This window comes from Hibiscus syriacus, unplaced genomic scaffold (genome assembly GCF_006381635.1).
Source record: "Hibiscus syriacus cultivar Baekdansim isolate YM2019G1 unplaced genomic scaffold, ASM638163v2 tig00112507_pilon, whole genome shotgun sequence".
NCBI classification, from domain to species: domain Eukaryota; kingdom Viridiplantae; phylum Streptophyta; class Magnoliopsida; order Malvales; family Malvaceae; genus Hibiscus; species Hibiscus syriacus.
In genome coordinates this window covers 1,005,016-1,031,525 of record NW_024063351.1, presented here as the reverse complement: position 1 = coordinate 1,031,525, position 26,510 = coordinate 1,005,016, and the positions used below count along the sequence as shown (strand labels likewise).

At 34.4% G+C, this 26,510-nt stretch overlaps 1 long non-coding RNA gene and 1 pseudogene across 1 annotated transcript; one reads left to right on the top strand and one right to left on the bottom strand.

Annotated features, from left to right (window-relative positions):
* Positions 1 to 4,424: 4,424 nt before the first annotated feature.
* LOC120181029 lies at positions 4,425 to 5,343 on the top strand. Its single transcript, XR_005521724.1, has 2 exons — positions 4,425 to 4,461; positions 5,134 to 5,343. It is a non-coding gene; the product is annotated as an uncharacterized LOC120181029 (long non-coding RNA).
* A 307-nt stretch (positions 5,344 to 5,650) lies between these two features.
* On the bottom strand, positions 5,651 to 7,335 carry LOC120181028 (annotated as a pseudogene).
* Positions 7,336 to 26,510: the final 19,175 nt, after the last annotated feature.

Genomic DNA, 26,510 nt, shown 5'->3' with positions numbered 1-26,510 from the left:
ATGAAATAAGAATGAAAAATTATTCTCTTGTGTTTGATTGCTTGGATAGTTGTTCTCTTATTTCTTCAAGTGTCCTTAGCTTGTATTTATAACTTGGAATGTGTTTGAAGTCATATCTAGCCGTTGGGGATGTTTTGGAGCCGTTTGGGAATGATTTTTCTACAAAAATAGGCTGCCTAGAATGGGGGGAATCGGTACCCCTTAATAGGGAATCGATACCCCTTTATAATATTCAAATATTATGACCGTTGGGCTGATGAACAGTGAGGGAATCGGTACCCCCTTGGGGGGAATCGATTCCCCTTTTACATACTGGAATTTTTGAGCCTCGGGTACTGTTCAAACAATGATTTACTGTTCAAATAGTAATTTGCTGTTCAAATAGTAAATTACTATTCATAAAAACATTTTTGTGCTCAATTTTAAATTAAAAGAACTTTGAATTATTTTTGTAAATTTTGAATAAATTCAATTAAGTCCAAATACATTTTGTAAATTCAATTCAAGTCCAAAAACCATTTTGCCTTAAATTGTTATATCGAAACATAGTTCAACAAAGGTGAAAACCTATGGAACCGTGAGGGCAGCCAAACAAAATTAGAGAAAATTGTTATGTCCTTGCGATAGAAGAAGAATAATCGAAGGAAATTGAGGAAATGAAGATTAAAGAAGAGAAGAAAAGGGATTCAGGAAAACTGAGAATTCATTCATTCATTTCATGCCTTAAGCCCTACCTAGTACATTGCTTATATATTTACATTGTACCAACCATTTACCAGCTGGCAATACAGTTGTCTCTAACAGTTAGATTCCCTTGCAGGTGCTGTTAGGTGCTGTTGGCGTGACTTCCTTCACTGTTGGCAGTACCCCTCCCTTTAATTGAAATCCCTAACCCTATTTTCAATTTCCCTAATTCTCTTCCGTCATCTTAGATTTCTATATCTCTCATGATCATGACAATACCCCCTCCATGAAATGATCCTTTTCCCCAAGGATCAAAACCTAACAATTGTGCCTTAAGCACAATATAGTTTACCCCAATGATGTTTTCCAGCCTTAAGTTCGTCCACTACAGCTGATTGTACTTCTCCTAATGTTTGTCAAACTTCATAGCAGATTGGACCTTCAACTATCCCTTATGTCCAAACTTGGATGACTCCAATGAGGTAATGTGTTGATCTTCAGATTTCTTTTTTAGCCAACTATCATAATTCACTGTTTGCACCTTCGAGGACTCATATAACAAGATATATGCTACTAACCCCATGTAATGTAAAATGATACAGGTACCATAGACCCTTGCTGCTAGTCTTAATCCTTTTCGAAGAGCAAATGAGGTTTGATGGTAAGACCGAAAATTCAGGTAAATTCTGTCCTCTGTCTGTCAATTTTATTTTAGCAAAAAATTTAAGCCTTACTTGAGTCTTCTGAAAAAATTTCAGATTCAAAAGTTGTTGTTTAAGTAACTGATTCCTGTTGCTTTCTTTGTTGACTTGCCATATAGTTATGACATTCTCCTTCTCTTGAAATCATCCTTGTCCTCAAGGATCAAACCCTTCTGATATCTCATTACTTATTTTCGATTGCAATAACTGATATCTCCGCTTGAACTGTGTCAACTCCCGAAGAGCCGTCATCTTTTTATTTGTAACTTGAAGCAAATTTCTATGAAGTTCATCTATCTTTTTCTGAAGAGCTGCATTAACATTTTTCTCATGTAAATGTCTTTCTTCATGCTGTGATAAAAGCAACATTACTGCCACCTTTTCTTGTAATGCCTATGCAAGGGCTTCTGAGGCATCACCTTTAGTCTCAGCAATATTTAAATCCAGCATGACCCTCTTTTCTTTTTGATTAAGAGCATCAAAGTCCACTCCAATATCAGCCAACGAATTTGTTTTAGGTCCAGATATATTTAGATTGACTAGTCCTCTGCTCAAAGTATCAACCCAAACTGCCGACTTCGTCTCAAATTTATCATTCGATGGTTCTGAAACTGGAACTATAACAAGTTCTCTTGCCGATGGAGTAACTGTTTATGGTGCCATTGAATACTTCGAGCCTGGTTGTGAAATTAAGCCACCCAGGAGATCATTGTTATTTTGAGGTTGAGTAGACATGTGTGAACTAACAATAGCATTAGAACCTATCTGAGAGTTGAAGCTCCCATTGCTGCTTTGGGCAATATATTCTAGAATCTAAAGGGTCGTAGACATGGTTTGTGGGTTAAAATTACCATATGAATTATTCAAATTTGGTTGTATGGTTTGGGCATATGGATTAGCATTTGGCTGTGCAAGTTGACCATATGGATTAGCATTTGGCTGCACAGGTTGACCATATGGATTAGCATTTAGCTGTGAGGGTTGGCCATATGGATTAGCACCTAGTTGTGGCGGTTGGTTATAAGGATTAACACTTGGTTGTATAGATTGGCCATATGTGCTAGCAGTCGGCTGTGCAGGTCCAGAAGGTGGAAAAATATCCGCCAGTGAATTATTTTCCTGATTTGGAGTTGAAAATTCCTGAGGCAGAAACTGGGGATTTGTTAATGGAGGTTGTACGGTGCAGATACCAGGTGCATAGTAAGCATTGGTGGAGAATGAATCCCTAAGGTTGAAGTTGGTAACTGTCTCGGAATTTGCAGAATGTAGCTGAGGAGCTACTACATTTTGGTTTGTTGCTGGCTGGAAATTAGGCATGGAAGTAGAAATTTGTTGTGCAGTTGGGGCAGATCAGTTGAAGGAACAACTTTAAAAGAATTATCATCAAATGGATCATCAAAACCCTGATTTCCAATATTCCTCAATTGATATTGGTCCACCCTCCATCCCGTATCATAATAAATGATGGTTCTCTTTCTCAGTTCATCTGGAATCTGCATTCGATTTTGGAGAAGTCTCTGTTTTAGATTCAGCTCATTCTAAATTTTGGTTCTATCCATGTTGAGGTAAGACTTTATACTTTCGTATTGATTTAACCAGTGGATGCGTACCCCTTTAGACTCACATTTGCTGAATTTTTCAGCACCACGACTGAGAAGTTTGTCACCATTGCTATGGTTTACGCAATGCTGAAGCTCTAACATTTTCTCAAACATTTTATGCCCTCTGCAATGAAGTATCATAACACCATTGTTGGGGCCACTCTTTGCAGTTTTAGCATAACATTTAAGTGGTGGTTCAGTGCTTTCTAGCTTAGTTTTAGGCATAAAGCAAGCTTCTTCAAGTGTATAGACAGGGTAAATGCTTTTACCGTAAGCATCTTCTATTATAGTAGCCTTTATATCGTTTTCCGTTGCATGTTTCTGCTCAGCTTCTGTTTCTGCAGGATCTTGACCATCAAAGAGGCTGGATGATTCAATGATGAATTGGCTCAGCTTCTTTTGCTTGCATTTTGTTGAACACCTGAGACACATTACCACATCCCTTCTACTTTTATTTTTGCTCACTTATTGTACTAGCCAAAATCTGGAAGATCTGCTCTACCGATTTCTGGGTTGTGTCCATTTTCGTCTCCAAATCAGTTATGCAAGCATTCTGTGCTTCCCACCATTTTGGAGGAGTTGATTTAGTTGTTGTTGTTGTATGTTTTATCATCTTGGTGAGATCGTCAAGTTGCCTCTGAATCGAAGAAAGATTAATGGAGTCTGCCATGCCTTGATTTTTTTTTTGCTTCAAGCTGCCAAGAAATGATGGCTCTGAATACCAATTGTTATGTCCCTACGATAGAAGAAGAATAATCGAAGGAAATTGAGGAAATGTAGATTAAAGAAGAGAAGAAAAGAGATTCAAGAAAACTGAGAATTCATTCATTCATTTCATGCCTTAAGCCCTACCTAGTACATTGCTTATATATTTACATTGTACCAACCATTTATCAGCTGGCAATACATCTGTCTCTAACAGTTCGATTCCCTTGCAGGTGATGTTGGCGTGCTTCCTTCACTGCTGGCAGTACCCCTCCCCTTAATTGAAATCCCTAACCCTATTTTCAATTTCCCTAATTATCCTCCGTCTTCTCTGATTTCTATCTCTCTCGTGATCATGACAAAAACATTATCAACAATCTCTAGAGAAGATGGTTAAAAACTCTCAGTTGACATATTCTATCTCTCTTAGGTAGCGAGTTCAAAATTCTTCTTCCCCTCCTCCTAGATAGAAATTGTTTACAAGAATTGGAGAAAACATTATATACAATTCATATTGAGAATAAATACATATTATTTTTATATTCTCATATTTATTCTTCTTATTTTTTCTTGTTTTGTTCATTTTATTTTATTTTAGGCTTAAATATACAAAAGGTGCCCAACGTATGTATTTGGTTTCAATTTAGTGCCTAATGTTTATTTCGTTTAAGATTGGTGCCTAACATTTCATTCCGTAACTCAAATTGGGTCAGGCTATTACGGGCCGTTAATTTTGGAACCAAGATGGATTTTGTGGATGATAAACTCAGGTATTTCATATTTTAATCTTTTCGGAGTTTTATTTTATGTTTTTTTTCCTATCATTTTGTTTCATTTGCTAGAAAAATTGTGTCTTTATATGATCAGTTGAACTGAGAAGCTTAAATTAGATTTAAAGCACTAACATTTGACCATTCAGTAGTCAGGTAAATGTACCATTTAGTTTGCGTTTGTTTCTTATCCATAGGTGGAAAAGTAGAAATTTTTTATTCTCCTAATATGTATAAAAGAACTTAAAGAATCGAAGATACCCATATCTATTTTGACACTGAGAATCTGAGTCACATTGCTCATAATATTTCTAACTAGTGTTGACTCCATGGCTGTTCTTGCCTATCATCGTTTCTTTTTCTAGTAATAACTCGTTCCAATAATGTCTACATATTATAGCATTCTACCAGTCTCCATCCCCATTCATTGCATCCTTTTTACGGTTGCTCGGCGGACTTTCCTGAACTTAGGCTGCTATAGTCGGGAAGAAAAGTATCTTCTTTATCAGAGCTTTTAACTTGATAATCTGGAATATTGCACGTAAAAGCATCAAGCATGTAGAAGGCTTTGATATTAGCAAAGTTAAAAATAACTTGGCATGAATCACAATGATTTCTGTTGAGAGTTATTGTTGCTTGCATTTTGATTGGTTTTCAATCTTCCCTTCACAGGTCGGAGTTCGTTTTTATCAACCCAAACTCGAAAGGTCAATGTGGATGCGGTGAATCTTTCATGACAACAGCCGCTAAACAGGGTGGTAGTTAAAGGATATTGGGAGCCCTTCTAATAAGCTAAGATTTGAAATAACATACTTGATTCCAGGGAGCTCTCAAATTTAACCTTGGAAATAAAACTAAGAGGTAAATGCTATTTGTTCTGTGGCAGTTGCTGCCAACTAATTGCATGAGTATAGGCGGCATATAGATTCAGTATTGTCCTGTCACATATGATAGTTCGGCATCTGAAAATTGTTGTGTATATTTCATTTCATGTATGTTTCTGATATGATGTTTATTCAGATGAGGGTTGCACGAAAGTTATTGGAAGATAAAAGACTGTCTTATGTGTCTGGAGAAAAGTTCTATTAAATAGAATTTTGCAAGAATTGAAACTTCAGACCACATGTACTGTTATTGTGATTCCTGGTGTTATCTTCATTTATAAATCTTTTGATCTGTTTATTTCACTTTACAATGGACAACTCAAGCTTCTTCTCATCTTTCTTAGTTTTTCTATAGCTTTCCGAGTTTTCGTATGTGATTTCAGTTTCCATTCCTCAAAGCACTGCAAGAAAAATACAATAAAATTAGGAAGAACGAAGCCGAAAAATGAATCATGTAGAATTTATACATTTTACATGGGTAGATGTTGCTGCCATTCGAACATTTTCTATGCTATGTAACAACTATATGCTTAGAAGAAGAACACGAATACTTCACCTGTTGCTTTCTTTCCCTCTCCAGTTCTGCCTGTTATTGATACAAGTAAGAAGAAAGTAAATTCTTCATAGAATAGATGATAAAAGCTACCATGAAAATGAACAAAATGATGAAGTTGTGTTTACCAAAGCCTGCTTAAGGTGATTATTTTCTTGTTTCAATTGGTTCAATTCAGCTTCTAGCTCCACTGTATAGGCCTGTATGAAACCAAAACCAACCTTGTGAGAGGTACTTTCAGGGTCTCATAGTTTCATTTCTTCAGTAGTTATCAATTTTGATACATACCTGTTTTCTAGCTCTAGACCTTGCGGCAGACTCCCTGTTCTTAATCATCCTAAGTTGCCTTCTCTCAACTACCTTCTCTATTGGACCATCGAAGACCCTTTGCCTTCCTCGTACCGCCCCGATGTCCATCCCGAATTGTGAAACTGGATTATCAATTTGATTGGTACAAATCCTTTCCGATGAGACCGGACTCATCGGCGCCACTAACCTGATTGTTTTTTCAGGATCATAGCCACCTGGAGGAGCTACCTTCCCGTTCTAACAAACAGCCGTCAGTGGTGGTGGTGCAGCAGGCTGGTAGCTACCACCAGTCTTACCATCATTCAAACCTGGTGGAGGCATTGTCTGGTATGCAGTTCCACTAAAGCCAACAAACCTGGAAACAAAACCTGAACCGACCACATTAGTCGGATACACCCCATATTGTGGCGGCTGATGATGCTGCGGAGGCGGTACCGATGGCGGCGGCAATGGCATGCATTGTTCCCTTACTACCCCTGCCTTAATCAAGAAATCCTCCAAGGTCATCTCACCAAAAGTAGGCTGCCGCTGAGTATTGGCATCCTCATCGGCTTTATGCACATTGCTGTTGTTATTCTGTCCTTGTGCTTGCTGCACTCTTTGTATCTCCGACCAAACTTCATTGACCGTCTTACTACACAGCGGTGTAGGAAGCGTAAGTGAGGCTTGCCTTGCCAAGCTAGGCTGCTTAGCTATACCTCTACTCAGTGACGGATCCAGAAATTTAAGAATGATCCAAAATTTAACTACTTTTCCAAAATAATGGCATGCACTTGACTTTTATGGGGCTTAGTGCATCCGTCACTGCCTCTACTGCTTGATGTTTCATTCAGGTGCGAATGAAAATGGGAACCAAGTTGTTTATTAATGGCCGAGTTGTTTTGATGATTGTTGGAGTTGATGATTTGGTTTTCTTCAGGCGTTCCAAATGCTCGTAAGGAACTCGTCCATGTTCATGGACCCAAAGTTCTTCCCACCCTCACAAAGAGTATGCTGGAACTCATCAATTGTTAGAGAATAGATTGAAGATTGTCTTCCAAGTTCTGAGAATGGGTGGTTCTTCTGCTGCTGATCCGACGACTGTAACGCTGAGTCGACCTCGCCGGCCTCCGAGTCGGACACCGCCATTGTCGTTTTGGTGATCAAAAGCTCTTAATTCTCTGCCTTGTAATATAGATTGATACACAAATGTTGCAAAGAAAGGGACCATGAAAACTGTAAATCTTGTTTTAAACATTGAAAACCATAAAAAAGACATAAAGACCATATGTATGTATGTATAAGTATGTGCAACATACCTGATTCCAAGGAGGAAGAAGATAATTTAGCTGAAAATTATCTTTAGTTTGGCAAAGCTTTACCAAACGAACATTAAATTACTTGATATATATATATATATATATATATAGAACTATGAGGAAGAGATGAGTTGCAGATGTGAAAATGCAGTTGTTTTGTATGGATGAAAGGGGGAAGGCGTATAAGTTGCAGGGTGGGGTCCAATCAAAGAGCAGCTTAAGGCTATATATAGTCAACGTAACTCAGGAAGTTGAGAATATAAAAACAGCGTCCCAAAATAAACATTGCGGGCGGCTAAGGGCTTTCTCTGCTGGCTACGTTTGCCCAGGTGGCTCGCTCTGCCTTGCTTTGCTGCTCTTCGCTCAACGCGTGTTATCTCTGCACTTTTGCTCATCATCCTCAACAACTCTAATTCGAAAATCACGACCACGTTCATTATCTCCACTCCCTGAGCTTGGCTTGGTACTATTTATCTAATAACAAAGAAACCCTACTTTTCTTTATTAACATAGGAGTATTATAAGCGATAATATTTATTTTAGATAATCAATTATATGAGAATAAATATTTAAATATTTTTTGAATATAATTTCTAAAAATAATAATCATGTTTTAATAATCGAGTAAAAACCTTAACTCTTCTGTTATGTTTAAGGATTAACTTGTCTGATTATAGGCATAAGAAGTACATCGTGATATAGTTTAAAGTTTCATAGATGTATATTAGATTTTATCACAGTTTTGATGTTGGTGAATTGAAACCTTTTATGTATTAGATATAGTTATAGTTAAAATGGTAAGAGGTTTGTATGTAAATTTTATATGGTAGGTTCAAAACTTAAGTAGTGTTTTTTTTTTTCACTTCAAAATTATGTGAAATGACGAAAACATAAACTTTTATATAATTTTTAAAGTAAAATATTTTTATAGTTCTTTATTAAATTAGATTTAATTAATCAATAACGTTATTTTCAATTAAAATGTTAATAATTATAATAATATGCAGATAAAACATTTTTATTCTAAAATTTGTAAAAAAAAAATTAATTTAATGCCACGTGTCCTTTGTTGGAAGTGTTGGTGTGCACTCTGTCAACTATAAAACTTGAACAATATTATTAATCCAGACAAAATACAATACATGACATTTCCCTAACACTAATTTTTGACTAGTTTATAAATACCACACACAACCAAAGCTTTGATAAGCTTTCTCACTATATCTCTCGTATTTTTTTCTCTCTCATGTTTTCTAACTTTCTTCACATATCTAAAGCCAATGACACATTTATATAGATATAATATACCGCCATATTTCTATGGCTACCACCTTAAAATATTCTTAATAATTAAGCAAATTCATTAGCAAGTGCCATGTTAATTTGCTTGTTGGAGTTGAACACTAATTGTCACCATTCATCCATTTGTTGTTTCACTGCCACGACACTTCAAGCTTTGTCGACATGTTAGGGAGCTGCCACTTTTTTTCTTTGTAAATACCACATATCAATATTCAATTCCTTGCCGGTGAAATTCTTCAATTGATGCATATTTATTTTGTGGTTCATATTTTTGCCACTAATTCAAGTAACTTCTAAACAATTCTTCACCGCCGACATCCAATTTGATGCTAACACTCCCTCTCAAACTTGATTTTTCATCCCAAGCTTTTCTTTGAGTCGGTTGAATATATTTGCTTTCAATGGCTTCGTGATAATATTTGCAAGTCGATCTTCAGTTCTGTGGTAGACTAATTTCACACTTTTGTTATTCACTTGCTCTCGTATAAAGTGATATTTTATATCAATGTTCTTGCTTCAGCTATAGGAGACGAGATTCTTTGCAAGAGAAATTGTAGACTTCTTGTCGACATAAATTGTAGTGGGTTCTTCTTGCGTCAAGTTTTTATCTCGTTCGAAATATTCTTCCACCATAATGCTTGGCAAGTGCACGCTACTGTGGCTATATATTTTGCTTCACATGTCAAAAAAAAGACATTGTATGTTGCTTCTTTGAAGACCATGAAAATATTGCAGAGCCAATATGAAATAAATATCCAGAAGAACTTTTTTCGATCATCTTTTTCTCCCCATAATCATTGTCAGAATAACCAACCAGTTTCGAATTTTCTGAATATCTGTTGAACTAACCATGATCCATCGTGCCTTTGACATAGCTTAAAATTCTCTTTGCAGTAATCTAATGGTCTTGTTTTGGCCTTTCCATAAATCTGCTTACCAATCCCACATCATATGTAATATATGGTCGTGTGATAGTTAGATACCTTAGACTTCCAACAATGCTTTTAAAGAACGTCAAATTTATTGGCTCTCTTGTTGAATTCACACTTAATTCCATGTCTGGTTTTGTTGGAGTGGCTACCAGCTTGTAATCTTCCATTCTAATTTGCTTAAAATTTTCTCAGCATATTTCTTTTGTGAAATAAATATTCCATCTTGCATTTGCTTCACCTCGACTCCAAGGAAGTATGACATTTCACCAATATCTGTCATTTCAAATTCTTTAATCATAGCTTTCTTGAAATAATTGAACATACCTGGATTGTTCCTCGTGAAAATCATATCGTACACATATAAGCACACAATCATGATATCACTATCTTCATTTTTTCTTATATGAGGCATGCTCGTATGGGCTCTTTATGAACCCATCCCTCTGAAAATATTAACCCATTCCTCTTTATGAACATGTGATTCAACGTTGCTAGGAGTTCAGGGCTTTGATTCTATCGATGATGGATAATAAATAGATTGATTTCTTTGAGAATGTTGATAAAAAGAAATAAGTTGATGTGTGCACGTCAGAGTAAACCAAGCCCACACATGGAGTTGTGAAGCCAATTGTTATAACTATGAAGGCTAAAGTGACGAATCCAGCACCCGTTACTCCAAAAATAGTATTTTTGCTCCATCTCCATTCCCATTCAAAGACACATGCAAGGTTCTGTGGAGCTATACCACTAATTTCTCTGTGGCAAAGGGGGTAAAGTCAATAGAAGGACCAAAAGTACTTCAAGAGGTAAAAATAGACGTTGAAGAGAAAATGAATGCACCCGTTGAGGTAATAAGTGAAGTTTGGCACTTTACAAGGAGTGGAAGATGTTATTCTCCTTCAGAAACTTCAAAGGAATCTAAGAAGATGAAAGGCAATAAAAAAGCACTGCCACCTCAAAAAATATTCAAGGATGAGCCTCTTCCAAGAATTAATGAGCCAGTTATTGAAGCTCAGACCCAAGAGTTCTTGAAATTTTTGAAACACAGTGAATATAGTGTGGTGGAATAGCTAAACAAACAACAAGCATGAATCTCGATGTTAGATTTATTGATAAACTCTGAGGTGCACCAAAATGCTCTATTAAAGACGTTGAATCAAACTTTCGTGCCAGAAGAAATATTTATGAATAAGCTAGATTGAATAGTTGGGCATATTATTGTAGAAAATTATATTTCCTTCACCGAAGATGAGATCCCAGAGGGAGACAGGGGGTCTGTGAAGGCTTTAAATATCACTACCCATTGTAATGGTCATGTGTTGCCTGAAGTTTTAAATGACAATGGGTGATGCCAATGGTTACTCTCTAGATATTGTCAGTAGATGGATCCCAAATGAAGTCATATCAGAATATTGTTAGAGCTTTTAATGGTACTCAGAGGGATGTCATAAGGAAGATTGGTGTTTCATTGTTGATAGGCCCAATTTTCTATAATATTGAGTTTGTGGTAATGGGCATCAATTCAACTTATAGTTGTTTGTTAGGGAGATCGTGGATTCATTTCGCAGGAGCACTACCTTCATCTCTGCACTAAAAATTGAAGTTTGTCATTTATGGGAGACTAATCAATCTTGGAGTCGAACAAGAGATACCTCAGTAGCTACCAATGCTACTTACATTGATCAAGATAAAAAATGCTTTGGAATGTTCTTTCCATGCTTTAGAGTTTGTAAATGATACTTTCATCATTGAGGGGCGGAATTCCTCATCCTCGTTTGTCCAATTGTATGAAGATGACTGTTCGTGAGACCTTGTGAAGGAGAGCAAAAATTGGAAAGGGTTTTGGAAAACATCTATAGGGAATTATGCATCCAAAACTTGTTTTTATGAAGAGAGATCGTTTCGGGCTAGGTTTCAAGCCTAATAATCAGGAACGCCAACAGAAAATGAAAAGAATAAATGAGGCAAGAAAAACTCAGTTAAAAAGTGAGGATAATCATTGGGAGCGTATATCTTTCCCATATATGAAGTATATTTTTAGATCTGGAGGATGGTATGACATTGAGCAGCAGTTAGTCATTGTAATTAGATAGGTAGAGTTGATGCAAGACAAAGAAATGCTTGATGATGCCATGGAGGGTTTAAGCATCAACATGGTTTAAGAATACAACAAGCCAAGAAAATATTTAGCTGGTATTTGCCAACCTTTTCCAAGAGAAGAGCTTAACAACTGGACTGCAGAGGATCTTTATATAATTTCTAGGCTTAACCAAGAGTAAAACTCAGAACAACACTTGTGTTTGTGCCCACGAGCATTAAGGGATCTTTTGTAATGGGCAACCATGTTGATATTAATCATATTATTTCTAATAAAAATACTTTCATTCATTTCTCAAATGGCAATAGTTTTTTATTGCATTTTACGTTTCTTTATTTTTGTCGCATTTTATTTGTTTCACTTTCCTTTTTCCATAGTATATATTCATTTCATATTTTCTTCGCATGTGTCCTAAAATTAATAGTATGAATGTTTGTGTTATTAGTCATGAGATTGATCTTGAGTGACGTTTGTGTTTATAAGAGGTTAATGAGTGTCAAAATGAGGTAAAGTGTGAAGTTCTGAACGAATTAATGAGATTGGTAAGAAAAGAAGAAAAGAAAATTTTGCCTCATAAAGAAAAAGTCTAGATTTTGAATCTGGGATCTGATGAAGAGAAAAGAGAAGTGAAGGTTAGCACAACCTTATCACTCGAGGCAAGGTAGAGTTTGATAATTTGTTGAAAAAAATTTAGGGATATCTTTGCCTGGTCCTGTCAAGATATGCCTTGAATAAATACAGATATAGTGGTGCACAAACTCCCGAAAAGGCCTGAGTGCAAGCCAGTGCATCAAAAGCTTAGAGAATGAGACCAAATATGCTATTGAAAATTAAAGAATAAATAAGAAAAGAAATCGATGCAAGTTTTATTCAAGTGACCAAATATCCTGAATGGGTAGCTAATATAGTCCCTCTGCCGAAGAAAGATAGAAAAGTGTGTATTTGTGTAGACTATAGAGACATGAATAAAGCAAGCCCAAAGGAAAATTTTATGTTGCCTCATTAATACGTTAGTGGATAATATTGCAGGACATTCATGGTTCTCTTTAATGGATGGTTTCTCAGGATATAATCAGATAAAGATGAATCCAGAATATATGAAGAAAACAACATTTTGTGACCATGTGGGGCACATTTTGCTATAAGGTGAAGTCATTCGGTTTGAAAAATGCAGGAGCAACATATCAAAGGGCTATGGTGACCCTTTTTCATGACATGATGCATAAAGATATTGAAGTGTACGTGGATGATATGATTGCTAAATCTCAGACTCAGGAAGAGCATACTGAAAATTTTAGATAGTTATTCCAAAGATTAAGGAAATATCAATTGAAACTCAATCCGAAAAATTGCACTTTCGGAGTAACATCATGGAAGCTTCTAGACTTCGTGGTCAGTCATAGGGGAATTAAAATTGATCCAGACAAAGTAAAAGCAATTCAGAATTTTTTTCCTCCTCATACGCAAAAGGAAGTTCGAGGGTTCTTGGGAAGGTTGAATACATTTCTAGATTCATCTCTTAATTGACTAATAAGTGTGAGCCAGTGTTTAAAATGCTCTGGAAGAATAATCCTGAATGTTGGAATAATGAATGTCAAGAGGCTCTGAAGCTAGTCAAGAAGTATTTGTTTACTGCTCCTATCTTGGTAGCACCAGTTCCTGACAGACTATTAATTCTCTACTTAGCAGTGTTTGAAAATTCAATGGGTTGTGTGTTGGAGCAACATGATGAGTCTGGGACGAAAGAAAAAATGATTTACTACCTGAGAAAAACCTTCACTGATTATGAGTCAAGATATCTGCCAATTCAAGGATTATGTTGTGCTTTGGTTTAGGCAACCCGAAGACTCCGACAGTATATATTGTATTATACTATATGGTTGATTTCCAAACTTGATCCGTTGAAGTTCCTGATGGAATCTCTAGCCTTGACTGGGAGAATGGCTCGATGGAAAATGTTATTTTCAGAGTTTGATATTGTGTATGTGAGACATAAGGCGATAAAAGGGAGTACCATAGCAGATTTCCTCGCAAATCGTACCTCAGATGATTATGAGCTCCTAAACTTTAATTTTCCATATGAGGTTTTAATGTGCATCATTATTGAAGAAAATAGTGAATATGATGAATCTTGGAAGCTCTATTTTGATAGAGCGTTTAATGCCTTATGACGAGTAATTGGAGTTGTGCTAATTTCTCCGAAAAATGTATATTATCCGTTCACCAGTAGACTGGAATTCTTTTACACAAATGATATGACAGAGTATGAAGCTTGTGTTATGGGTTTGAGAGCAGCCTTAGAAATGGAAATAGAAGTGCTCAAAGTATATAAAGATTCATCGCTGGTGGTTTATCAGTTGCGAGGTGAGTGGGAGACAAGGGATCTGAAATTAGTTGAATATTGAAACTTGATCCTTGAATTAATCAAAGAGTTTGAAGAGGTCCCATTCACTTATCACCCTAGAGAAGAGAATCATATGGCAAATGTTGTGGTCACCTTGGCTAAGATGTTTCAAGCAAGTAAAAGGGAGGATATGATGCCAATCTTGATACAAGTATATAATATCACGACATACTGTTACAACCTAGACAAAGAGGCAGATGGTCGTCTATGGTACCATTATATTATGCAATACATTAAATATCATATTTACCTATAGCGAGCTTCTGAGATAGAAAAGAGAATGATTAGAAGAATGGCTGGAGGATATATTATCGATGGGGAAATTTTATACAGAAGAGGTAGAGATCAAGTTTTACTGAGATGTGTCGATGCTAGAGAGGCGAAAACTATTATTGAAGAAGTGCATGGTGAAATATGTGGAACACATGCAAATGGTCTTTCTATGGACAGGAAAATCATGAGATATAGGTATTATTGGTCCACCATGGAGACACATTTCATAGAATATGCTAAAATATCTTATAAGTGTCATATCTACGCTGATAAGATTCATACACTTCCTTTTTCGTTAAATGTAATTATTGGATCATGGTCATTCTCGATGTAGGGTATGTATGTCATTGGAGTAATTTCTCCAAAGGCTTCGAATGGTCATCGCTATATTTTGGTGGCTATCGATTATTTCACTAAATGGGTAGAGGTTGCTTCCTACACCAGTATAACGAGATCAACAATTTGCAAGTTAATCAAGAAAGAGATAATTTTTTGATATGGATTGCCAGAGAGAATTATTACAGACAATGCCATTAATTTGAATAATGAGATGATGTCAGAGTTGTGTGCACAGTTCAAATTAAAGCACTATAATTCATTTACCTAACGTCCGATGATGAATGGGGTAGTAGAGGCAATAAATAAGAATATAAAGAATATTATCTCAAAAAATATTGATATTTATAAAGATTGGCATGATAAGTTACCCTTCACTTTGTTCGCATATCATACTACAGTGCAGACTTCGACCGGGGGAACACCATTTTCTTTGGTTTATGGATGGAAGCAGTATTTCCTATTGAAGTTGAGATTCTGTCGCTTCGGATCTTCAAAGAAGTGGAGTTGGATGATGCTGAGTGTGCTCAGGCTCGATATGATCTGTTGAGCCTTATTGAGGAGAAGAGATTGAAAGATATATATCATGGTCAGATGTACCAGAAGCATATGATGCTCATAACAAGAAAATTCATCCAAGGGAATTTCGAGAGGGTGATCTAGTGCTTAAAAAGATCTTTTCAATTCATAGAGACTTTCGTTGGAAGTGGATGCCTAATCAGGAAGGGTCATATGTTGTCAAAAAGGCCTTATATTTTCAATCTTGACATTTTTAGGATATGTCAACAATATGACGAGTGACATAAAATTTCATGCTTGGTGCCATTAATACCACTGAACCTCAATAACATACTTGGGCATCTAGTCATGAATTAAGTCATCCATGACAACGTATATCGATATGGTTTTAGTGATGGGAAGTTCATACCTGAATTATCATCCATGGCATATCATTACAATATGAGTAATCAATGCATTATATTTTCAATCTTGACATTTTTAGGATATGTCAATAATATGATGAATGACATAAAATTTCATGCTAATAATAAAAAAATAAGTTAGACTCATCTCAAGTCTTTCCACCAATGTATACAACATCCATGTATAATATCATACATGCATTGCACTCACCTTGACACTTTATAAATATATTTTAGATAATAAACCCATAATGCAATAGAATCGGGTCCTAACCTTAGTATAGAACGACGTCGTTCTAGGGGGAAAAAAAACCCTAACATTATTTGGTTTATTCTAACGTCTCTCATATATCAAATGGTTACCTTTCTCTCATCTTTCACCTTAGAGAGAAAAATAGACCAAGAACACCTCATATCCTTCATACATCGACATAGGAGAGAGACAATGATAATGTCGATAGTCATTTTCGTCCAATAATATATTATTATTATTATTATATTACAATTATTATTATCATATTATTATTATTATTATTATTATTACAAATATTACAAAATCGAAGCCCAATTACAAACGAAGACTCGAAGGACCAAGACCCGTGCCAGGCCCAGACCTGGTTTAGGCCCATGAAGCCCAAAACTAGATTAGGGTTTTCACATCTCATCTTAGCCGCCAGTATCTACAACCGTTGGATCTGGAGAGATCCAACAGTCCAGATCCAATCTAGCAAGAATCCTAGGGTTCACCAACCCTAGGGACTATTCCGGTGCTGCCTCCAGATGGCCTACTCCAACGTTGCCATGACGCCGCCGCCTCCAACAGAAGAATCCAGAAGAAACAAGGAGAACCGCACACCTAGCCCTATGGTGAGTCACCATTGTAGATCTGGTGACTCACCAAAATGAACGGTGGTCCAAGGCATTCCGAGGCCTATAAAAAGCCTTGATTTCCCTTCAAAAAAAGGAACACAACGGGAAAAATGAGAACAACAAGAAGAATAGGAAGAAAGCAAGCAACACCAACGAGCAGCAAACAAACCGAAAGGAGAAGAAATGAGAGGAGATCTTACATTCATCAAAGCCTAAACATAGTCAGAAAAGTTGTTTTTACCGAAGGTAAAATCTTAGATCTAGGTCGTTTTGAAGTTTTTTAGGAAAAAAGGAGGGTGGTTTCGGGTTTAGGGTGAGTCGATCTACGATTTGAGCTATTTTTTATTTTTTCTGACCATCGTGAATAGTGATAGGTGGTGAATAGTAATCGGAATAGTGACATGAATAGTGCCCGGCGGTGGTCGACCGGTGATCGGATCACCTTCGATGAGAGGATGTTTAGAGAGAAGGAAGAGAGAGTTCTCTCCTTAAAGAGAGAATAAAAATGAAAAAATGAGGAGATGAAGGCCATTTTTTTGCCATTTAAGGGTATTTATGCTCTAACCAAAACTACGTCGTTTTGGTGAGGGTGTCTCTGTAGTTTTCTACATGAGAAAACCATGTCTTCAATACCTAGACTTCTTAAACTTTCTATTTTAGTCAATAAAATCAATTTAGGTGCAATTTATTCTATTTTTGAATTTTATTTTATTTATAATTTAGTCACTTTCTCATGTTTATATATTTTTATGGTAAATAATGTATTTAGTCCTTTTAATTATAATATTTTATATATTAATAACTGATTAATAATTAAGGATAAATTAGACTACTAGTATTAATATTTTTATAATATTTCGAATTATGACCAATAATTTATATATCTTTTAATTTAATCCTATATTATTATTTTGGTTATTATTTAATTGCAACTTTACTTTTTTATTATTACCTTTTATGTTTAAATATTTTAAATCTAATACTTATTTATTATTTTTATCACATATATATCCTAATAATATATACTAGTATTTAAAATAAAATATATATAATGGATAATTAAAATAATAATAAAGACATAAAGGTAATACCATTATTAAAAGTTAGGATAAAAAATTGCTCCACTTTAAATTGTTTTATTTTAATATAAGATATAACACTAACTTTTGTCATGTTTTGTCCTCTACATTTGAATCCCACGTTTTTTTTGCTCTCCAAAACAAAACATTATTATTTTTTGTTTTAATAAGATCATTATAGTTATGGGTGCTCAATTTTAAATTTATTTAATTTAATATAAAATAGAGCAGTAATTTTTATACATAAAGTTTTACCATATTTAAATCTTAATCTCATGTTTTTTGTTTAAATTAATAATAATGTTTTACTCTATTTTTTATGTATTTTATTCCTTAAGTAATCATAATATCAATTTTTAAAATATATTATGCTAATTAATATATTTGGTAAACGTTTTTTTATATTTTAATATTTTTGTTAATTAATAAGAACGTTTTTTGTCATATTATTTTATTCATTAATATATTTTTAAATAATCATAATATCTTATACTAATTAATTTAATTAATTTTATAATTTAATTAAAGAATAATATTTATTTAGTTTTTTAATATATAACCATTAAAATTTCTTCGCATTTACTTAAATATTTACTTCATATAGCATTAATTGCATTGTATATATATGTGTTTATACTGTATATACGTTTGTATTTATTGCATAGAATTAAAATTTTTAATTTGTTTTATATGTAGGTTATTTGTTCCTTCATGTATATATATTTGAAGCATTAATTCATAAATAGATTTTGACATAAACATTAGACTCGAATCAAAATAATTTGATTAATATTAATATTCGATCATTTTAATATTGTCGTAAAGTAATTGTCTTAACGTATAAGAAAGTTATTTTCGATAATTTTAAAACGAAAGTCTAACATGTTAAGTGACACCTATTAAATTGAATTCATTTTTAAAATTAAGGGATTGAGAAAAATATCATATTATTTTAATTAAATTCATCGAGAAAAGATTGTTAGATCGAATCTATGGTCTCATCTCGCGATATTTAATTAGTTGAATATCCTTATTCTCATTAAATATTGGTAAAATAAATAATTAATCAATTGGTTGATATGTTTATTTATTTATTTAACTTTGGCATGTGTTTTCAAAGGTTTTTTTAAAATAATAATGTTCGATTTGAAATAATTAAATATTATTGTTTTCAATCTTAACATTATTTTAGGTATTATTATTTTGAAATTTAGAATGGAATTCCAATATTTCTTTATTTCGATTGGAGTAAGAATCGATTGCTTCAAGGCATGATAGATCGATTCTTCTCAATAGGAAATAATTAAATATTTTTATCTTTTATCCAAAATTTCAAAGAACATTATTTTAGGGGATCTTAAATTAAGTTAAACTCGAACTTGTACATTTTATTGCAAAGACAATTAATTAATTTACTAGTTACCAATTTAGGGCGTTGTGGGGGTACTAATCCTTCCCCACACGTAACCGACTCCCGAGCTCAAATTTTGGTAACGCAGACCACAAGTTTGTCATTTTAATTAAAATTAATATTTTATTTAAATGATAAATATATTTTTGGGTGCCCAATCACACCCTAATCAAAGATTGGTGATGACTTCGTGAACCACGTTTTTATCACAAATTTATCACTAAAATCATTTTCTAAGCGGGACCACCCCTTTCCCCATCAGGTAAAAGATCGTTTCTACAGCTTGGCGACTCCACTGGGGACTTTTTTAGAGAGTTAGGCCATTAGTCGATTAATAAATTGTCTTTACAAATAACATTACAAATTCGTTCTAATTTGGTTTTTTGATCCCTTGTTTGGTTTTAAATAAGTTTTGTTTGCATTTTGACTCTTAATTTGCTTAACCACTAAATAATTGTATTAATTTGTTTGCTAATGTTTTCATATTAAATAATTGTTCAGGGTCTTGAGTTTCCTGTTTAGTGTTGTTTGCTTTTTTTTCGTTTTTCCTCACATACTGCACAACTGCATTTGCATAACATGAGCTAAAACCCCGCTCCGTCCTATTTAAGTAGGAGTAAGTGACTACTCCACGTGTGGTTTTCACCTCTGTATGGGATAGTGAAATGCTCCTTGGGCTCATGCCTTATTATCCTCGTGAGGTTTTCACCTCCACAATGACACAAGGAAGTGTGTCCCTTCGAATTGAACTTGATCCGAAAGCCTGTGATGTGTCAGGATTGAGGGCTTGGTTGTCCAAGGGGGCACCAACAAAGGATAATTCGTTGACCAATTTGACCTTTAGATCCAAACCCAACATATAATAAACCTAGAACTTGAGTCTAGTTAGAGCCTCACCCAAATAAGTCTCGTAAGGTTAACACACAAGGAAAAGCATGTTACGTCTTTTAATTTACTTAATATTACTTTATTTTCTGAACAAATGTATGCGAACTAGAAATCATGCGGTTATGTTTATTTTTCCAAAAAAAGCATGGAACTAGAAAGCATGAAGTTAGGATTTTTATATAGATACCATTATATATAGGATCTTTTCTTTCCATTAATTGGTACTAACCATTTTATTTTTATTATCTTTATCTATTTTAGTTATATTTTGTTTTACTTTAACTTGTTTACATTGATTTCTTTTGTTTGCATGGCATGATCATGACATGATTAGAAGTTGTTGATTTAAGAGTGATCATCAAAATAAAAGATTTTTATTATGGAAAAAGGGTTTCATGATCAAGTAAACTATATCACGGCTAGGGAATGGAATCCTGAGGAAACTCCGAGGATAGAAGAGAGTTATGTGCCCAAAGATCGTATGTCCGTTGAAGAGAAAAAAGAGATACGAGATATAAGAGAGCAAATGTCCAAGATGATGGATAGAGTATCTGTTTTGGCCAAAGGAAAAGAGATTCTTTCACAAAAAGAGAGAGAGCTCAATGAACATAATCCTACAATCTTAGATATACAAGGGACTTCTGATCCTAACCAATTTGAGATATCATACATAGTCATCATTCGTATCAAAAAGTTTTCTAGAGATACCAAGGAAATGGTGACAACTGTAGAAGTTCCCAGAGATAAAATGAAGTCATGCAATCAAAATTCGTCGGTATTTAAAAGTCTTTTCCCAACATCGGAAACTCAAGATCAATCTAAGATAAAAGGTGGTTCTCATTTTGATGATATCCCTATATCATATAAGGAATTATACGAGAAGCTACTAGAAGCGCGAGAGGTAGCTCCACACTATGTGAAACCGTGGTAACCTCCATATCCGAATTGGTATGATATCAATGTTCATTATGAATATCATTCCGGAGTTCAAGGACATTCCATTGAGAATTGCACATCTTTTAAGCATCGAGTTCAAAATCTTTTGGATTATGGAATTTTAGAGTTCAAGGTAAAGAAGCAACCTAGTTTGGTTATTGATTATACTACCAGGTCGATACCAAAAGTCTTCAAAGGTAAGAGTGTCAGTGGGGGCATCAAGAAGGAAGAAGATCTGCAGAAATATGAGGCTCAAGTTCATCATTTGAAAATTGAAAATGATAAATTGAGTACATAAATGGAAACCATACGTAAGGATTTCCAGATTAGTCAAACCTTTCAAAAGGCTAGTTTAGGAAATACCCTGGACGAGTGGATAACAGGTGTCATTAAACTGAAAAAGAATTGCAAGACACACGAAGGTCTAACCAAGAAGTTTTCTCATGATTTGTGGATTGCAAAATAAATGCTCAATACAACTGTCATCAATTTGGAAAGATGTCAAGCTGAAAATTAAATTTTTGAATAAGGTTATAATAAATATGGAAGATTCATATCATATCCATTAGTGTGAAATTGAAGCAGAACTAGAAGACATTAAAGCCAAAAATAAGAAATTGATGAAATTTGTGGATCTTGCACAAGAATTCCTTGATCACAAAAGTTCTCTTACAAGAGAAAATGAACAATATTGTCTACAAATCCAAGAATTAACATGCAAGATGAAGGAAAAAGACAATGTCATAAAGGAAGTTATTGCCCAGGCAAGCAATATGGTTCATAAACTGGTTGATTTAGCTGGCTTTATGCAAGAGTTAAAACAGATTGACAACTCAACACCTGAGCATGAGTGGAAGTTAACTTGGCTTTTGAGAGAGATAGAGAAGTTAGGAGTTAAAGCTATCCTTTATCTGTAAAGTTTGTTTGATGTATCAAAACTTTTGTGTTCAATGACAGTTGTTTTAAGATAATCACTCTCGAATGACACCTTCTGCATACATGCATTTGCATTGCATAATTTGCATTCCCATTTCTGCATTTTCACATTTACATTATAACTATTTATTTAAGTATTATTTTATTCAATAATTATAAGACCGTGTAAATAATTCATGAAAAGGTTTTGTAACAGTAAAACCTAGATCATTCATTCATATTATTGTATCATCATGGAGCAATCTCATGATGGATCACAAGATCAGTTGCAAGAACAATTTGATGGGTTACATCAAGATACGAGGAATGAATCATCGGGATCTTTACAAGATGGATTGAATCATATGGTCCAAGTAATGGAAACTAAGATTGCTGATGATGAAGATATGACCGTTAAAGAGAAACAATGCTATCAGATTAATGCATCAAGAATGATAACATACCCTGGGGTATCCCATTCAAACTTAAAGAATAGTCTCAGTAACTATGCATAACATGAAGAAATATTCAAGCAGGTGAAGGAAGCAATCAGATCTATGAAAGGTGTTAATGCATTCCACAAAGAACTAGAAGCAAGAGAACTCAGTTTGGTTCCATATTTGGTTATTCCCCATAAATTCAGGATACTTGATTTTGAGAAATATTAAGGCATCAGTTGTCCCCTAATCCACTTGAGAATATTTTGCAGAAAAATAGAAGGGTACCTAAATGTTGATGATTTTTTGATTCACTCTTTCCATGATAGTCTCGTTGGGCCAATAGTAGTATGGTACAATCATTTGAAATGAGAGAAGATTAAGAATTAGGTTGATTTAGCTGATGCATTTTTGGGACAATATCGATATGTTAAAGGCTTAGCTCCCAAATGTAAGGATCTTCAAGAAATAAGGATGAAAGCCAATGAAAGATTTAAAGAATATGCCTTAAGATGGAGAGAAGTGGGATCACAAGTTCAACTTCCCATGATAGAAGAAGAGATATCATATATGTTTCACGATTCCCTTCCATCTCCTTTCTATGAGTTAATGCTGGCAAGTTCGATAGATGGATTTAAGTATCTTGTGACAAGTGGAGAATTGATTGAAAATGCAATCAGAGAAGGAAACTTAAAAGTCACATCTAAAATCCCGCCTGATCAAAAATAAAAAGCTGATGATGTAAATGAATGTCAAATCCAGAATCCCCGCAATCGTAAAAGAAAAAGAGTAATTAGTGGTTCAGACCGACCAAAGAAAATCTCACAATCAAAAAATACTTTGTAGGTATTCTAAACTTCTATCTCAGATATGTACCCTCATTTGATTGAGAGTCAATACATCACATCAAGGCCAATGAAAGTGTCACCAAACTCTGCTGGTCATAGCTATGATCAAGATAGTGTTTGTGATTTCCACTTAGGGTACTTGCACATTCTACTGGGAATTGTAGGTCACTGTTAAATGAGATAGAGATGCTTGTTGATAATGGGACATTGACACGAGAATTAGTGGAACAATGGATGATAAACTCAAGTGGGGCATCAAAGCATGATTAAGTCAATTGTCATCACATTGGATGAGTAATGGGGGAGTTAGATAAATAAGTGGAAGTTGTTATCCACCACAGTTGCATTTCATTTTCAGCATCTTGTTTGAACTTGTTTTTTCTTAGTCTTCTTGTAAATTTATGTTGCTTTTATGGTTATGAGCAGAGAATCAAATTTTAATCTTGAAATTTTTTAGTATCAAGTAAATATTATTTTAATTTTTCAAGAATTATAGATCTTTGGCAAGCGGTAAAATTAGAACTCTCATATTCTATACAATTACCTGATTTATTCTTGGTCTTTATCAAAACCAAATCCTGACATTACATTTATCTGAGACTCTGAAGTAATGCCTTTACTTGTTTTTGAGACACCAAATCCATATGTTTACCTTCTCGGGTAAAGCTGATTGGTTTATGATACTACCTTTCACCATATATGGCTTCAAAAGTCACACATTTGTCCTTCCAAATATAAAATCTTCATACTGGTGAAACCAAAATACCTCAAAAGTACCAAATTTCCAAATTATCCATGAATCTTCCTGTAAAAAGAGATAAGATGGGGCATCATGTATCAACTTGTCGAAAAGAATTTTGAGTGATTGGGGTATACTCAAAGCAAGAAGAAGAAAAAATAAAAACAGGGATTGATTTAGATAAATATATCATACATTAATTACATTATTTTCATGTAAATAAAGTTAATCTTGAATATTCATAACCCTGGGATATCTCTTTTCACAAAGATTTATGTGTATGAAATGATGAACGACCTTCTTTCATTTATCCCTTCACAAAAGGAGAAAAATATATCCCTTGTTGTCCCCATTTGAGCCTGAATGATTTTTCTTCTGATTCAACCCTAACCAAGGATCACCCTCCACACTGGGGGGCAAGGTGAAGGATATATGCTCACAGGAATAAAGATCGTCAATCCAGTTTTATTACGAAGACAAATCTCCATGAAGTAAAGAGAATTTTGAACCATAAGGTAGGTCCAATACAATGTGCTTGAAGATCAATCCAATCAAGAATAACGAAAGAATTTCTGAAATACAAGAGGAAAAGAAGGTACTCAAAGCAATTGAAGTTTTATACTCATACATCAGAGGAAAAGAAAAAAAAGAAAAGAAAAAAAAATTGAATCAAGATGGATGACTCATTGAGCCTCAAGTTACAAGGTTGATCAAGTGCAATCAGTTCAAAGATTCATATTCAACAAGAAGTGCAAAAAATGCTGGAGATATAAGAAAATGGAAACGAACCCAAAAATGGGCAATCTAGAGGGATCTAGAAAAAAATACAAGTAGCAAAGCAGATCCAAGTTAAGCAAGGCAAGATTGATTGCATCACAATGAATTGATCTTTGGTTCAATTACCCTTAAACACTTGTTTGGGCCTTTTTACTCCTTTCTTTAATAACCATGAACTTTGGCCAACGTTACGTACCTGAAAAGTCCATTCTAATCATACATGGATCTCTAAGTAAGAGAGACTATCTTCATCTTTTATTCCGCCTTTCAGGATGGATTTTTATTTACAAAAATTGATTTTTAAAATCTTTAATGCATGGTATGAAAAATGATAAAAGAGGGGTTCAAGATGTAAAATTTCTAAATAACATCTTGAAACCAAAGGAGGATTCAAGTTGAAAACCTGAAAAGACGACTCGAATATTGAATGGTGCAACAATAACATAAGAGATGATCTTAAGCTCTTGATGAAGCACCACACATCCCAAAGATGTTCCTGAAATTTTGGAATCAAGAAGTATCTCTATGAGACGAGCATAACAACCATATCTTCAAGTAGTGGACGCTCAAAGAGACATGTATACTAGACCAACCAGAAAGAACCTTAATTTACCAGAATCAACTTACACCTTAAATCAATCAATAATTTGGACACTTGCCATAGGACTATGATTTTTGAATAATTTAAAAGAGTAGTTGATTTATTTGATATTCTTTGAACTCATGCTTATGATTTGATTCAATTGTGAACCTGTAAGGGGTAATATTTTACAAAATTCTTTCATTCTTCGATAAAAAAAAAGTGAAAAAACATTTTCATACAGGACAGTCTCAAAGGAGAAAGGTCTTTGAAGCAAGTTGACGCTTATTCTACCTCTATCGGAGAAAAAGAATAAGAAATGCCAGAATAATAAAGCACTTCACATTCTTGAAAGCAAGTGATCCGAGAAACCTTATCAGCAACTCATCAAGAAGATGATCACCTTATTTGAAAAAAGGGGAACATATCTCAGTGCCTAGCTAAAAGGCAAGAAAGCGATTCGTCAAGAAGAAGATGATCACCTCATTCAAAAGAGGCACATATCTCAGACATTTTTGTCAGAATAATTGATAACCTCTTAAGTTTGTGGTGACAACATGAAGAGAATCCCTCAAGGTACTTGTCAACAATACTATCTAATGACACTAGAATGAGAGCATTCAAGATTAAGAGATTCAACACCAAGAAAGCCACGAATACCCACAATAGGGCATTATTAAAGTTGGACATCATGAGGATCACGATATTCAAATCAAATGAATATTGAAAGTGAACCTTACAAATTAGAATGTTGGGACATCTTGAAGGCCCATTTCAACCAGAAATAATAAGGGGCATTTTAAAGGTCTATATTGTCCATGATTGGGACATCTTGAAGACTCACATCATCATGTTGGGATATTTTGAAGGTCAATTTTGACAGAAATGATTCATGAGGGGCATTTTTGAAAGCTCATATCAACAAGAAGCAAACGTTGGGGCATGCTGAAAGCCCATGTCATCCTTTAGAAAGATCATTGATTTGAACAAATATTTCCAATGATACAGAAAGGTATGAAGAATGAAAATGGTGAAATATTGACAATAGAGATGACCATATATGATCATTTTGTTCATCATACGGTTGCATTATATTGGTAATTTCACCTACATTGATGCTAATAAGTTAAGGCATCCCACTTATATTCCCAATGAGCTTTGTTCTTAAGTGACGTCCTATAAAAGTTCTAAATGTTATGCAAAGAACTTCACTGAAAAAATATGGACAGAAGTCACATGAAAAGAACTAGGATAAAT